The sequence below is a fragment of the Triturus cristatus genome, chromosome 11, assembly GCF_964204655.1.
Source record: "Triturus cristatus chromosome 11, aTriCri1.1, whole genome shotgun sequence".
NCBI classification, from domain to species: Eukaryota; Metazoa; Chordata; class Amphibia; order Caudata; family Salamandridae; genus Triturus; species Triturus cristatus.
This window is the reverse complement of record NC_140594.1, coordinates 824,663,029-824,675,729: the sequence shown is the minus strand read 5'-3', so window position 1 is coordinate 824,675,729 and position 12,701 is coordinate 824,663,029.

Here is a 12,701-nt window from a genome sequence, read left to right as displayed (position 1 = left end):
GGCACCAGTAAGCACCTCAGACATCCGAGTTCCATGTTTAAGCCATCTCTGGAACTACCCGAGAGTGGAGTAGAACCTTTTTTTTTGTTGTTGCTTGAGATGGGCCACCATGTTAAGTCTTTGATGTGTTGCTATAGATTAGCAGATTCTAAAGACCTGAGATGTTCAGTGGGCCAAGTAGTTGCTCTGTGCCACTTGTTAAAATCTGCCTCTTTTATGTTTGTGGGCTGTCCAATGATGGGACCTGATGCTAATACATGACACATGGGCGTGATGCAGACCCTCGCAGTGCAGGGAGCTCCCGTCCCCTGGGGTGGGGTGGCATTCCGCCTAAGGTCTATGAATATCTAAAAAATATGGAAGTCTAAAGGGCCTCTCACCATTTTCTGGCAGGAGATGGGGGCTTCATTTTGGCTTACTCTGCTTTTGCGTTACTGACAGTATATCGTGTCTGAAAGATGGGGGTGCTGATTGAGCAGATAATCTATGGTTGCACTTTCGGTTTGTGTGTGGTCTGTCAACAATAAATCATGTGTGTGGGCAGCTGGGTGTGTTGGTCCACTCACTGCTTGGCTGGATCTGCTCATCCAAACATTAATCTCGATAAACACAAAACATTGAACATTAACTAAGCAATGTTTTGCTGATGAGAATCTTGCGCGGTATCATTCCAGCGCATTTCCAATTTGTACATTTAAAATGGAAGGAAATCCCCCTGTAACGTGATCCACAATAATCACCTGTTTTCACAAAAAGAAGAACCATTATTTTTTTTCATCATCATAAAAAGCTTTATTCGACAATATGTCATAAAAGCACAATAAAAGGCCAATAAGGAAAAGTTAATAGGAAGTAATTATTCTTCTGTTAAAAAGACCGTAAAACAGTATAAAAACAACAAGAATAAAATTCATAAGCTCATTACCAGTCTATAATACAAAGTGCAAGTAATAGCAAGGCAATTTACATTCGCGGGGAGGGTAACAACAAGACAGGGTGTAAAATGGGAGCAAAACAATTTTGCATTCAAGATCAAAATAACATGCATAGGTTAGAGAGGCACCACCACCTTCAATCGTATTATCCGTGCCCAACCAAGAAACTTGGCTACAGCTAAAAGAAGAGGAAGCCAAGTTTCAGTGCATATCGGTCTAAGAGCAACCTCGACTTTTCGAGTGCCCAAAAGACGGCATATAGGGACCAGCCAAATACGCCGAGGAATAGAGTAAGCAGGACACACAAATAATAAATGGGGCAGACACTCCCTAGGTGCATAACAAAGTGGGCAAGACATTTCAGCTGAATTCCCCCAGCTTGCTGTGAAAGACTTGACGGGTGGTGTGCCAGCTCTTAGTTGAAACAAAAGCTTTCTATCAAGAGGCTTTGTGATTGTGTCCCAATAGGCTTCAAGCCTTCGACTTGGTTTGGCCATAAGAAATTGGCCTGTCAACGTCGATGGATCACTATTCCTGAAAGTGCTGGCTTCTACCCAACCCCAATACCTTTCCTTCAGTTGCATTTTCGAAGGAAACTGCTTTTTTTCTGGATTCTCCCAAAGATCGACCATACCAATGTTTTCAAGCATCAACCTAAGATTCGATAGCCATTTAATTTTTTTAAATTGGTCAACTCTAATTAAATCTATAAAACCCTCAGCATACGAGGACAGTTCCGGGGTTGTCCAAATTCTTCGCCAATACATTAGAGGACGCAATCTGGCACTGTCGGCCAATGCCTTCATTCCTAGATCGCTAAGTAAGGGCAATACGGGAGTACTTTGCGGGAGATTAATACATTTTCGTAAGAAACAGTTTTCTGCAACGGTCAATTTAGACAGATTTTTATTGCCCCAGAGCTCTGCTCCATAAAGAACAGCACTAATGATTTTCATATTATAGATCGTCAGAACTGGAGTAACTGGTTTCGTAAAAGATGCCATAAAACTCAGCTAATAGTGTTCCAGCTAACTGTCTATGTTTTAGTGTAGCCATATCCTATTGTTTGCCCCATTTCATGTCCCTCTGTATGACAACCCCAAGATAGGTATATTCTTTTACCTGCTCCAGCGGACGTTTGTTTAGCAACATTGTTCCGCCGAACGATCTATGAGCGTTAAATGTCATATATTTTGTTTTAGAGACATTTATTTCAAGGCTCCGGAGATGGCAAAATTCCTCAAAAAGAGATAGGGCACGCTGTAAGCCGCTCGGTGTTTTTGCTAATAACAGCGTATCATCGGCGAACATAAGAACTGGAATTCTTACGCCCGCCAATTTTGGTGCATCCGTTGGAGTGTCTTCCAGGAACTTTACTACCCCGTTTATAAAGATGGAAAACAAGGTTGGGGCCATCACACAGCCTTGTCTCACTCCTCTTTCCACGCCAAATGGGGGGTAACCTGGCCCTGACCACCCCATCTGATTTTTGCATATGTATCCTGGTGAAGTCTGGCAATGAGTGATAATAGTGCATGGGGCATCCCTAGGTCTTGTAGAACTCTCCATAATTTGTTACGAGAGACAAGGTCAAAAGCTGATTTTAAATCTACAAAGGCAGCATACAAGCTGCCTTTGTCTAAGACCACCGTCTTCCAGTATAATAATGTTAAACGGAAGGTTTGATCGATAGTACTAATACATGCCCGAAAACCGGCCTGGAAGGGAGATAAAATGTCATTAGTACTGATCCAATCCTGGATTTTATTTAAGACCAGCCGACCCATGATCTTCTGTGATGTGTCAATTAAACTAATGGGTCTATAATTCCCGGGTAATGATTTGTCACCCTTTTTATATATTGGAATTATCTCAGCTCCCTTCCATGACTCTGGTATCGGCAAACCTTTAGCTATTTCATTCATTAAAATCAGAAAATAACGGATCCATATACTTTTATTGGAGAGAAATAGATCAGCTGGGATCCCGTCGGGACCTGGCGCTTTACCACCCATCAGGGAACCCAATGCGATATTAATATCATCTTCGTTAAAAGCTGGTTCATCATAATAAGTGTAGATAAGCTCGGGTATCTCCCTCTCATCAGGGCCACCTGCATATTGGGATTGGAAGTGCAATACCCAATGATCTTGGCTTACATAATTTACCAATTCTCTTGGGCAACTCTCCCTACCCCATTTTACCACATCCCAAAATACTTTTTGATTATTATTTTCACAAACCCTTTTTAGGTCCTGCCACCTATTATCATCCCAACATTTTTTTGCCCAAACCAGGGCTTTCTTATATTTCGACCTGGCGAGCCGGATCTTGAAGATGTCACCTTCCCTGATGGCTAGTCCCAATAGTCTACGAGCCTCCCTACAATCTCCATTAAACCATTTACTTCCCTTCGTTTGATGGATACCCTTGTTTTTACATACTTTAAAAAGTAAGAGCGAAGAAGAATAAAAAGATCAGCATGTAATCCAATGAACATCTCAGAGGGTGCCAAATTTGATGAGAGTTCTTCCAGTTCTAAAGCCGCCTTGCCTACATCTAATGAAATCCTGGTTAAAGTTTCCGGATTTGCTGCTAGGTTTACCCATTTTAGACGCCTCATGTCATTTGTGGGGGCTAAGTCTAAGATTGACAGCTCCCTAGGGGGCTGAGAAACCCCTTTTTCAACCACTATCTCAAAAACTGCAGACAATGGGTTGTGATCGCTCTCAGCACGTTGGACAACCTTCATGTCCTTTAGCGCATTCCAAAACTGGCAATTAATTAATATATAGTCTATACGACTCTGACTAAAACCATTATTAAAAGTTGATGCACCAGCTCCATCAGACTGGGTTCTATCATTTAGTGCCCTTAATCATTTTTCCATACAAAGGGAGTTCATTTGCACCACCACATCCGTCCATTTCTTTATCGGATTTATATCTAATTCTGGAATTCTCCAGAAGACATCTTCAGGATTATAAAAATTAGAATTACCATTTAGAACATTGCAAGCACTCACCCCCAGTCAACTGATCTGGGTTTAATCCATCACCGTTCTTTAGCCCACTCTGCCACCCCAGTTCAGACATGGCCATATGCAAATCAGTCTGAGCCTGTGCCTCATGGGAACAGTCCAGCCCAAACTGCCAAGCCATGCCTTCCCTGGACCAGAAACAAGCTTCCTAGGGCCGGTTTCTGGCATTTCAGCCGTCTTCAGCCAGGCTTGCTTGAATCCAGTGGCAAAGGGGTGAGTGCTTGCAATGTTCAACACTCCGTCCATCATTTCCTTTGGCTTTTGCTTTGTTCGCCATAAGTTAGCAGGGTATGCTCAGACGTGAGTCCCTTGCTCACTTTGCCACTGTATTCAAGCAAGCCTGGCTGAAGACGGCTGAAATGCCAGAAACCGGTCCTAGGAAGCTTGTTTCCGGTCCAGGGAAGACATGGCTTGGAAGTTCGGGCTGGACTGTTCCCATGAGGCACAGGGTCAGACTGATTTGCATATGGCCATGTCTGAACTGGGGTGGCAGAGTGGGCTAAAGAACGGTGATGGATTAAACCCAGATCAGTTGACTGGGGGTGAGTGCTTGCAATGTTCAACACTCCGTTCATCATTTCCTTTGGTTTTTGCTTTGTTCGCCATAAGTTGGCAGGGTATGCTCCGACATGAGTCCCTTGCTCACTTTGCCACTGGATTCAAGCAAGCCTGGCTGAAGACGGCTGAAATGCCAGAAACCGGTCCTAGGAAGCTTGTTTCCGGTCCAGGGAAGACATGGCTTGGCAGTTCGGGCTGGACTGTTCCCATGAGGTACAGGGTCAGACTGATTTGCATATGGCCATGTCTGAACTGGGGTGGCAGAGTGGGCTAAAGAACGGTGATGGATTAAACCCAGATCAGTTGACTGGGGGTGAGTGCTTGCAATGTTCAACACTCCGTCCATCATTTCCTTTGGTTTTTGCTTTGTTCGCCATAAGTTGGCAGGGTATGCTCAGACGTGAGTCCCTTGCTCACTTTGCCACTGGATTCAAGCAAGCCTGGCTGAAGACGGCTGAAATGCCAGAAACCGGTCCTAGAAACTTCCCTTCTCTCTTCTAAACATAAATCAAATATGGGGTAATCTATTAAGGGTCTCTAATTCGAGAGCATGATCAGACTTCAGTAGAAGCCTTGGGAAAAGGAAATAAGTGTTTAGCATAAAGTTTCACACTGCAAATAAAGAAAAATATGCAATTTCAACTGAAGCTTGTAGTCAGACTAATATAAATTAGCAGTTAAAATTTGTTTTGAATACGGGATTATACATGCACACATGTATTAAACCAAAGTTTAGTGCACAAGTAAATAAGTCTCTAGTCTCTACAATGAAGACGTTTCATTAATGCATTTAAATGGTTGATACATGTTAATAAAGTTAAGGCACACAGTAAATATAATGTCAAATGTGAGTACATAATTGCATTTCTTTAACGTGTAACGATGAAGCCTAAATTGCGCTATTCCAAAGGGCACAAAAATAAGAAGCAACAATTTTGGGATCTTGACACTAATTATATTTGCCCAGTCCACCAAATTGGGAGTATGGTTAATAAACCCTAATTTCTATTTATAATGGCTAATTAAAGACAACTAGTTTTGGTGTACAGCAAAATGGAATTCTTTGAAGTATGCTCACAGACAAAGGAGACAATTAAGCCTGAGTCGGAAAAGAGGAGTCACTTAATAAAATGTGAAACATGGGAGATTTGATCTGCAAAGTGGAACTGAATATGTGATGAAAACCACTGAAAAACATCTTAAAGGTAAAGTACTTATATTATGTATACAATGATTTGCAGAGTTCATAAATGGCTGCCTCCACCTTATGGACTAGTTCTACCACAAAGCATGTCCTTGATCTCATTAATGTGTGCATTAATGACAACCATGAATATAAAGACAGCAAAAACAAGTGGCTTTGTCAATGCGTGTTGCCAATGTGTTTGGGTGCCCAATAATGCCAGCATGTTTCACAGAATGAAGAAGACTGTGGCCAAACATATTTGACAGACATGAGGATTTGTATGTGGGTTTCTTGATGCAAATCATGTCAATGTTAGAGTTGGTATTGTGGCTAGGGAAGGCTAGGGCCATTTGGACCCGGATTGGGAACGAGAAGCAAAAACTCAACTGTTTCATATTTAACCAACGAAGGACTGTTTCATGAATAACACCATGCTTTTGCAATGCATCATTTCCATACACCTTAAGCAACAAAGGTTTAGAACAGTCGAAATTTAAACTACCTTACACGGGAACTTTATGCAATAGCACAATTTACACTTGCAGTCACTTTAGAAAAACTCTTTTGGTGCTCCCTCCTTTTTTAGGTCCCTCTTAGACATCAGTGGGATGTAGGCTGTCTACTACTTACCAATTGTTGGCTTTCTTATTTCTCTCACTTGCTTTTAGGTCAGCTGCTGTAGGATTTCTGCTTTTTCATGTGGCGTTCCGCACCTGAGCATGAACGCATTACTTGTGTTCTTCCACTGCTTATTCTCTTAGGCACTGCTTTTAAATTTAGATTTAAGCACACTGGTAGAGTGTGGCCTTTTCCGTTGGATCCCTCATGTACTTTTTCTCCCTCCCAGTCCCTTCCTCCTGCATGTTGCTTGGCCCCACCTTCTCTCCATCCCTTGATGACTGTGTTAGTGCTTGTGCCTACCTACCCTTTCTCCCTCCTTCAATTGTGTCTGTGCTCCAACCCCTTTATCCCACCCTCCATTGTCCCTGTGCATGCTTCCGCATCCTCAATACCTCCCTCTGTTGCACATGTTGCCTCCAGCGCCTCTCTACATCCTCCATTGTAATGTTGCACTTGACCTCCTCTCCCTTCTACATTGCTTCCTGCTGACCCACCAGCCTACCATCGTAAACATAACAAGCATTGGCATTGCCAATAGGTCTCGCTTTTGGGACCTTATACGGATTTAGTTATGCAGCACAATATCCTTGGTGCAACAACATCAACTGTTGCATGGTTAAACACCTAAAAGGTCCCAAAGGCGAGACCTATTGGCTATGCACGATGACTCTCAATTATGTGGTGTCCTTCTGAATTGTGTGGCATGATGTGAAATTCTGTGGTGTGGAATGGATGTATGTGGCGTGTAGTGTAATTGTGTTGAGTTGAATTATGTGGTTATGTGTTGAATTATGTGGTGTGGATTGGAAATGTGTGGAGTTGAATTCTGTGGCGTGGAACTGTGTGTTTAGCTTTGCCTTTTTGGTGACATAAAAAATAAATAGGTAGGAGCTAAGCTCTAAATCTGTGTTTTTGGATGTTAATTAAAAGAAAAGGCAATTGTTCCCCACCATTGACATAATGGTTGCCTCGGTCTAGTAGTTCTTTTATTCTCCTCACTCTAGACAACGCCTGCATTTTCCAAGTGTTCACTGTCACCTAATGAAAACTGTAAAGTTGCTTTTAATAAAAAATTGTGTTATTTTTTATTTCTGCATAGCTGGTTAAAAGGGTTGGAAAGTGAGTGAGTGAAAGGATGGATTGATGAGTGAAATGGTGGATGGGTGGGTTATTGAAGGGGTGGATGGATACATGCATGGATGAATGAGTGTAAGGATGGATGTAAGGACGGATGAGTGAAAGGGTGGATGGATGAGTGAAAGTGTCGATGGATGTGTGAAAGGGTGGATGGATGATGAGCAAAAAGATGGATGGATTAATGAATGAAAGGTTGGATGATGAGTGAAAGAGTAGCTGGAAGTATGGGTGAAAGGCTGGATGGATGGATGTGTTGAATGGGTTGATAAATGGATGATAGATGGATGGATGAGTGAGTGAGTGAGTGAGTGAGTGAGTGAGTGAAAGGATGGGTGTAAGGATGGATGAGTGAAAGATTGAATGAATGAGTAAAAGGGAGGACAGATGGAAGGCTGGATGAAAGGGTGGACGGGTGGATGAGTGAATGCATGGAAGGCTGAGTGACAGGGTGGATGAATGAGTGAAATGTAAATGGATGGATGGATGGATAGATGTGTGAGTGAAATGGTGGATTGCGGGTGATTGAAAATATGGATGGATACATGCATTGTTGAATGAGTAAAAGGATTGATGTAATGATGCATCTAAGCACAATCATTTAAAAATGCAGTTTAGCACATTAAAGCCAAACAATTTGCCAAAAAAGGATTGGTTTCTTATTGGTTGCATATACAAGAAAAAGAAATTAATATGATACTGTGATGACAGAATGTACTTTTCACTGGCAAAATAGTCCCTTGAGCATTTTAATGGAATCACTTTAAAGAAAATGGAATGATACACCTGAGGTGAGATTAAACACTCCTCTGAGCGGCGCCCCAAACCTTCTCTAATCTGTACTTTAAACCTTTAGTAACAATTGGGCAGTACTGTCAAACCAGAGCTAGTAATAGTTGTAATTACATTTTGTAATGCATTGAAAATGCTGAATTCAGTTTAAAGCGTTGGACGATACAAGTTCCCAAAGCAGCTTTCACATAAACAGAAGTGGAAAGTTGTCGTCCATTTGGAAAATAGCAAATGTTGACAGAGGGCTTTCTAGAACCTTCGCATCTTTAAAAGAAATGTTAAAGCACCCAGACTTCCCTGGCCTGTCCAAAGAATCAGCTGGAGGTTATGTGTGACCTTGTGCAGCCCAATAGAGTCCAATCCCAAGACACACGCGCATGCGATCTTTCCTCTCTCCGTTGCATTAAACGGGATATCTAGATTAAACATCTCGTTTTTTTGTGTGCATATTTCGCCTAAACAAGCCATGCACGCTCCCAAACCACATGAATGGCGGTTGCGCCACCTCTGACAGACGGGCAGCAGCTGTGAACAAAAGCTGAGAGAATGGTACATTCCAAAAGCGAAAGCACGCGATGATTTCACTTGAGAGAGAATGCATGGCAGTTATGTAATGCACGAGATAATGGAATGGCTTGTTGATAAATGGAATGGACCAGATGTCCAATTTATGCATAAACCAGTCATCGCCATGCTGACCTTTCAGTTTTTGCAACAATATGTATGCCCTGCTGGTAAGAAAAACAAACAAGTCTGGGAGTTGTGTGCGCATGCATGCACTCTAAACAGAATTTCTTTTTACAAAACACGCGAGTGGTGCGCGCGTGCGCTGCAGCAAAAGTGAGGCAAAAGTGCAAGCAACTTCCCTGGCCTGTCCAAATCAGCTGGAGGTTATGTGTGACCTTGTGCAGCTCAATAGAGTCCAATCCCAAGACGCGCATGCATGCGAACCATTCCTCTCTCCGTTGCATTAAACGGGATACCTAGATTAAGGATCTTGTTTTTTGCATATTTCGCCTAAACAAGCCCTGCACGCTCCCAAACCACAAGAATGGCAGTTGCGCCACCTCTGACAGACGGGCAGCAGCTGCGAACAAAAGCTGAGAGAATGGTACATTCCAAAAGAGAAAGCACGTGATGATTTCACTCGAGAGAAAAAAATGCCAGTCATGTAATGCACAAGATAATGGAATGGGTTGTTGATAAACGGAATGGGCCAGATGTCCAATTTATGCCTAAACCAGTCATCGCCAGGCTGACATTTCAGATTTTGCAACAATATGTATGGCCTGCTGGTAAGAAAAAAAAACAAGCCCGGGAGTTGTGTGCGCACACGCGCGCTAAACAAAAATGTAAATTAAAAAAACACGCGAGTGGTGCGTGCTACGGCAAAAGTGAGGCAAAAGTGAAATCAGCTGTGGCGAGTGGTGTGCGCACACCATGACGAGAGAGGAAAGCCAGATGGCGCCTCTGCTCATCATTGTGCGCGTAACCGCATGCTCTATGTCACCCGGTCGACTTTTGAAAGCCCACTCACTAAATGTCTCGCCAGTGCAACGCATGCACTGGCTCAGGCGAGACCTAAAAAAGCACAATGACATGGCCATTTTATGTCCTTTTTTGTCCGCACCCGTACCGTTGTCTTTGTTGCTCTCATATGGCGACCCTCCAAGTTGCCTCCACACCACCCTCCCACCTGCAATAAAAAAAGCTCTCTGATGTGGACAGTGTTGACCACGTCACAGTGTTTTAAAAAAAAAATCAGCCATGATTACCTTTGGAAAACTCTCAGAGAAGAGCAAATAGAATTAATTTCCAGTTGGGAAGTTTAGTGTCTGCCTATGCCTATGAATGAGCCTTCTTTATCTCTGCATGCACCAGTACATGCACAGTAAGTAAAAGCTTCATGTGTTGTCTTGGGCTGCTCTCTAAAGTATTAAATCATGGAAGATCGATTGTAGCAGGACATATTTCAATTACCAGCCTTTAATCACTTGCTTATTCATTTATGCTGACGCAATATTTACCAGTCCTGCATTCCGGGCAGATTTGTTGTTTACACAACAGAATAAACATTGCCCTATTACAGCTGTGGTATTTGCAGTCATCCAGAGTGGTGAAAAAAATAAAACCAGTGGGGCAGTAGACAAATAGCTCTTCCTTTTCACCTTTTAACCCAAACAGATTGAACGTATCCAATGGGGCCTCAGTGTTCTCTTTATTCTATAGAATAAAAAAGATAAATATGAACAAAGAGGCAATTCATTTTCTCAGTAGGTGTAGTATTGATGTTTGACAAGGCTGCAGTTACCTCTTGACAGACCTTGAGACCAAGCAGAAGCATTAGTAGACTTGACCAGATCAAACGATCTCATGGAAAGGCAACAGATGCCACTTCTCAGGTACATCTGTTAATGCCTCATTCCCACCAGTGCTGTGCCTGTTTCGCTCCACTTTGGAGCACTTAAATGAGCACTAGTTAGGTCAAGTTCATATTTTTAGGCAAAGGGAGATTAAGTGATTTCCCAGAATCACAGGATATTGATCCAATGTCAAGACTCAAGTTCCAAGTCCACAGCTCTGGCATAACACCACATCCTCTCCACACTTCCAGTTCGAAAACGATCTCACTCATAAGGCAGGTGGTTCAACACAGCCTATGCTACTGTAGTATGTTGAAGTCCAACTAGTGTAGTCTAGAAAGATAAACTGTTTCACATACACAGGAAGGGCATATTGAAGTGGACACCAACATTAGGTTGGTTGTTTTACAGCAAAACTTCACACCTCAGCTGAAGAGCTAAGTCCCAATGGTACTAAGGGGGCGCTAGGTGGCGTACAGCCAAGATGGCCGCACACCTGTGAGGCTCCGGACGCCCGGTAAAGAAATCCGGCATAAATCCGTATTTATACCTGCCCTTTATGCCCTGATGAAATCTGCTGCTGGTGCCTGAGATCCTCCGACGCTCCTTTGTGCAACTTCGATGCCTCTGCTTTGTGTCCTGGTGAGCTGCGGCGCTGACCATTCTTCAGGCCCTCGAGCCCTTACTGGTGCTGGTGCTGCTGGTGGGCTGTCCGCGCTACGCGACTCCCCAGCCTTCCGCGTGTTGCTAGGCCACTCCGGCCTCTGAGGCGTCTGGGCATTGAGCTTTGGCGGGGGCAGCTCGGGACCGTCCTGCGTCTCCTTCTCCTACATCTTTGCTGTACTGTTCCCGCATTATGGAGGTGAGCCGTGCGGAGTGCTCTGACCCCCCCCCGCGTGTCCCTTTGCAGCGGCGCGTGTGGTGGCTCTGCTCCGATCCCCTTCTGGCGGTACGTGTTGGCTGTTCCGGCAGCGGGAGCCCGCCATTTCCATATGCGGCGCACACTACTTCCACTCCTCCTCGCCTGTGAAGACTGCAGCTGACGATTTATTTGTGCTGCATGAGGCGCTATAGACTGTCATACCCACACAGCACCGTTTTTCTTGTATTACCGCGACCTGGGGGCCGGCTGCTGCACTCTACGCCTGTTGCTGCTGTGAGGTGGGGGGGGGGCTGGATCGGCCCCCCTCCCCTGCTGGGACTCTTTTGGGCCTCCGGCGGCTTGTGATTGCTCCTTCGACTGCGCCTTAGCACCAGGACTCTAATGGTGTCTTCCTGCTGGTTGGTGCAGGGTGGGCCGTGTCTTGCGGGGTGTATTCACCGGGTGGAAGGCCTCCAGTGTCTTCTGATTCCTGTGGGCATTATTCTGCTGCCAGCCCTTAGGATACCACTGTGAATCCCCACTACTGTTGGTTCAGGGGGCCCCCCCATCATCTCACCTGCCTATCCTACTGCGCTGGCCCTCAGCCATCATCACAGCCTCCGTTGCTCCACTGCGTGCAGTTTTTGTTCTGGCCTTTGCCTTTATCTTACACAATATGTTGACCGTGGCTCCCTGCTGACTGCTGAAGGCGCAGTTGCGTGAATATACGCCACCCATACCTCAGCTTGGCACAGAGAGGTGTGCTGTGCAACCTGCTGGACGTCTTTCCTTCAGGGTCTTGCTTGGTGTGCGAGGGGGGCGACGTGTAGCGCGGCTGACCAGCAAAATCCTGCGGTCTCCTTGGTCCCGACTTTGGCCTCGTGGACATGGGGAAGACTAACACCCGTCAGCCTCGGTTGACATTTGACAGGAAAACTACTACACGCTCGACCTCTGTCGACTCTGAGCCATCCAATATGGCCTCTGGTCCAACCGCCTTGCAATCTTCCGGGGACGAAGTCAAGTCGCTCCTCCTGGCTGTGCAGAACAGCTTGGCGGACTTGTTAGGGAAAATGGATTCCATGAATAATCGCCTTGATGTTCTTGTTCATAAAGTTGACAAGCACGACGGACAAATCAAAGAGGCCAAACGTCGCATCTCCGACACGGAAGACGTCACAACTCAACTTCAAGACCACGTCACGATTAT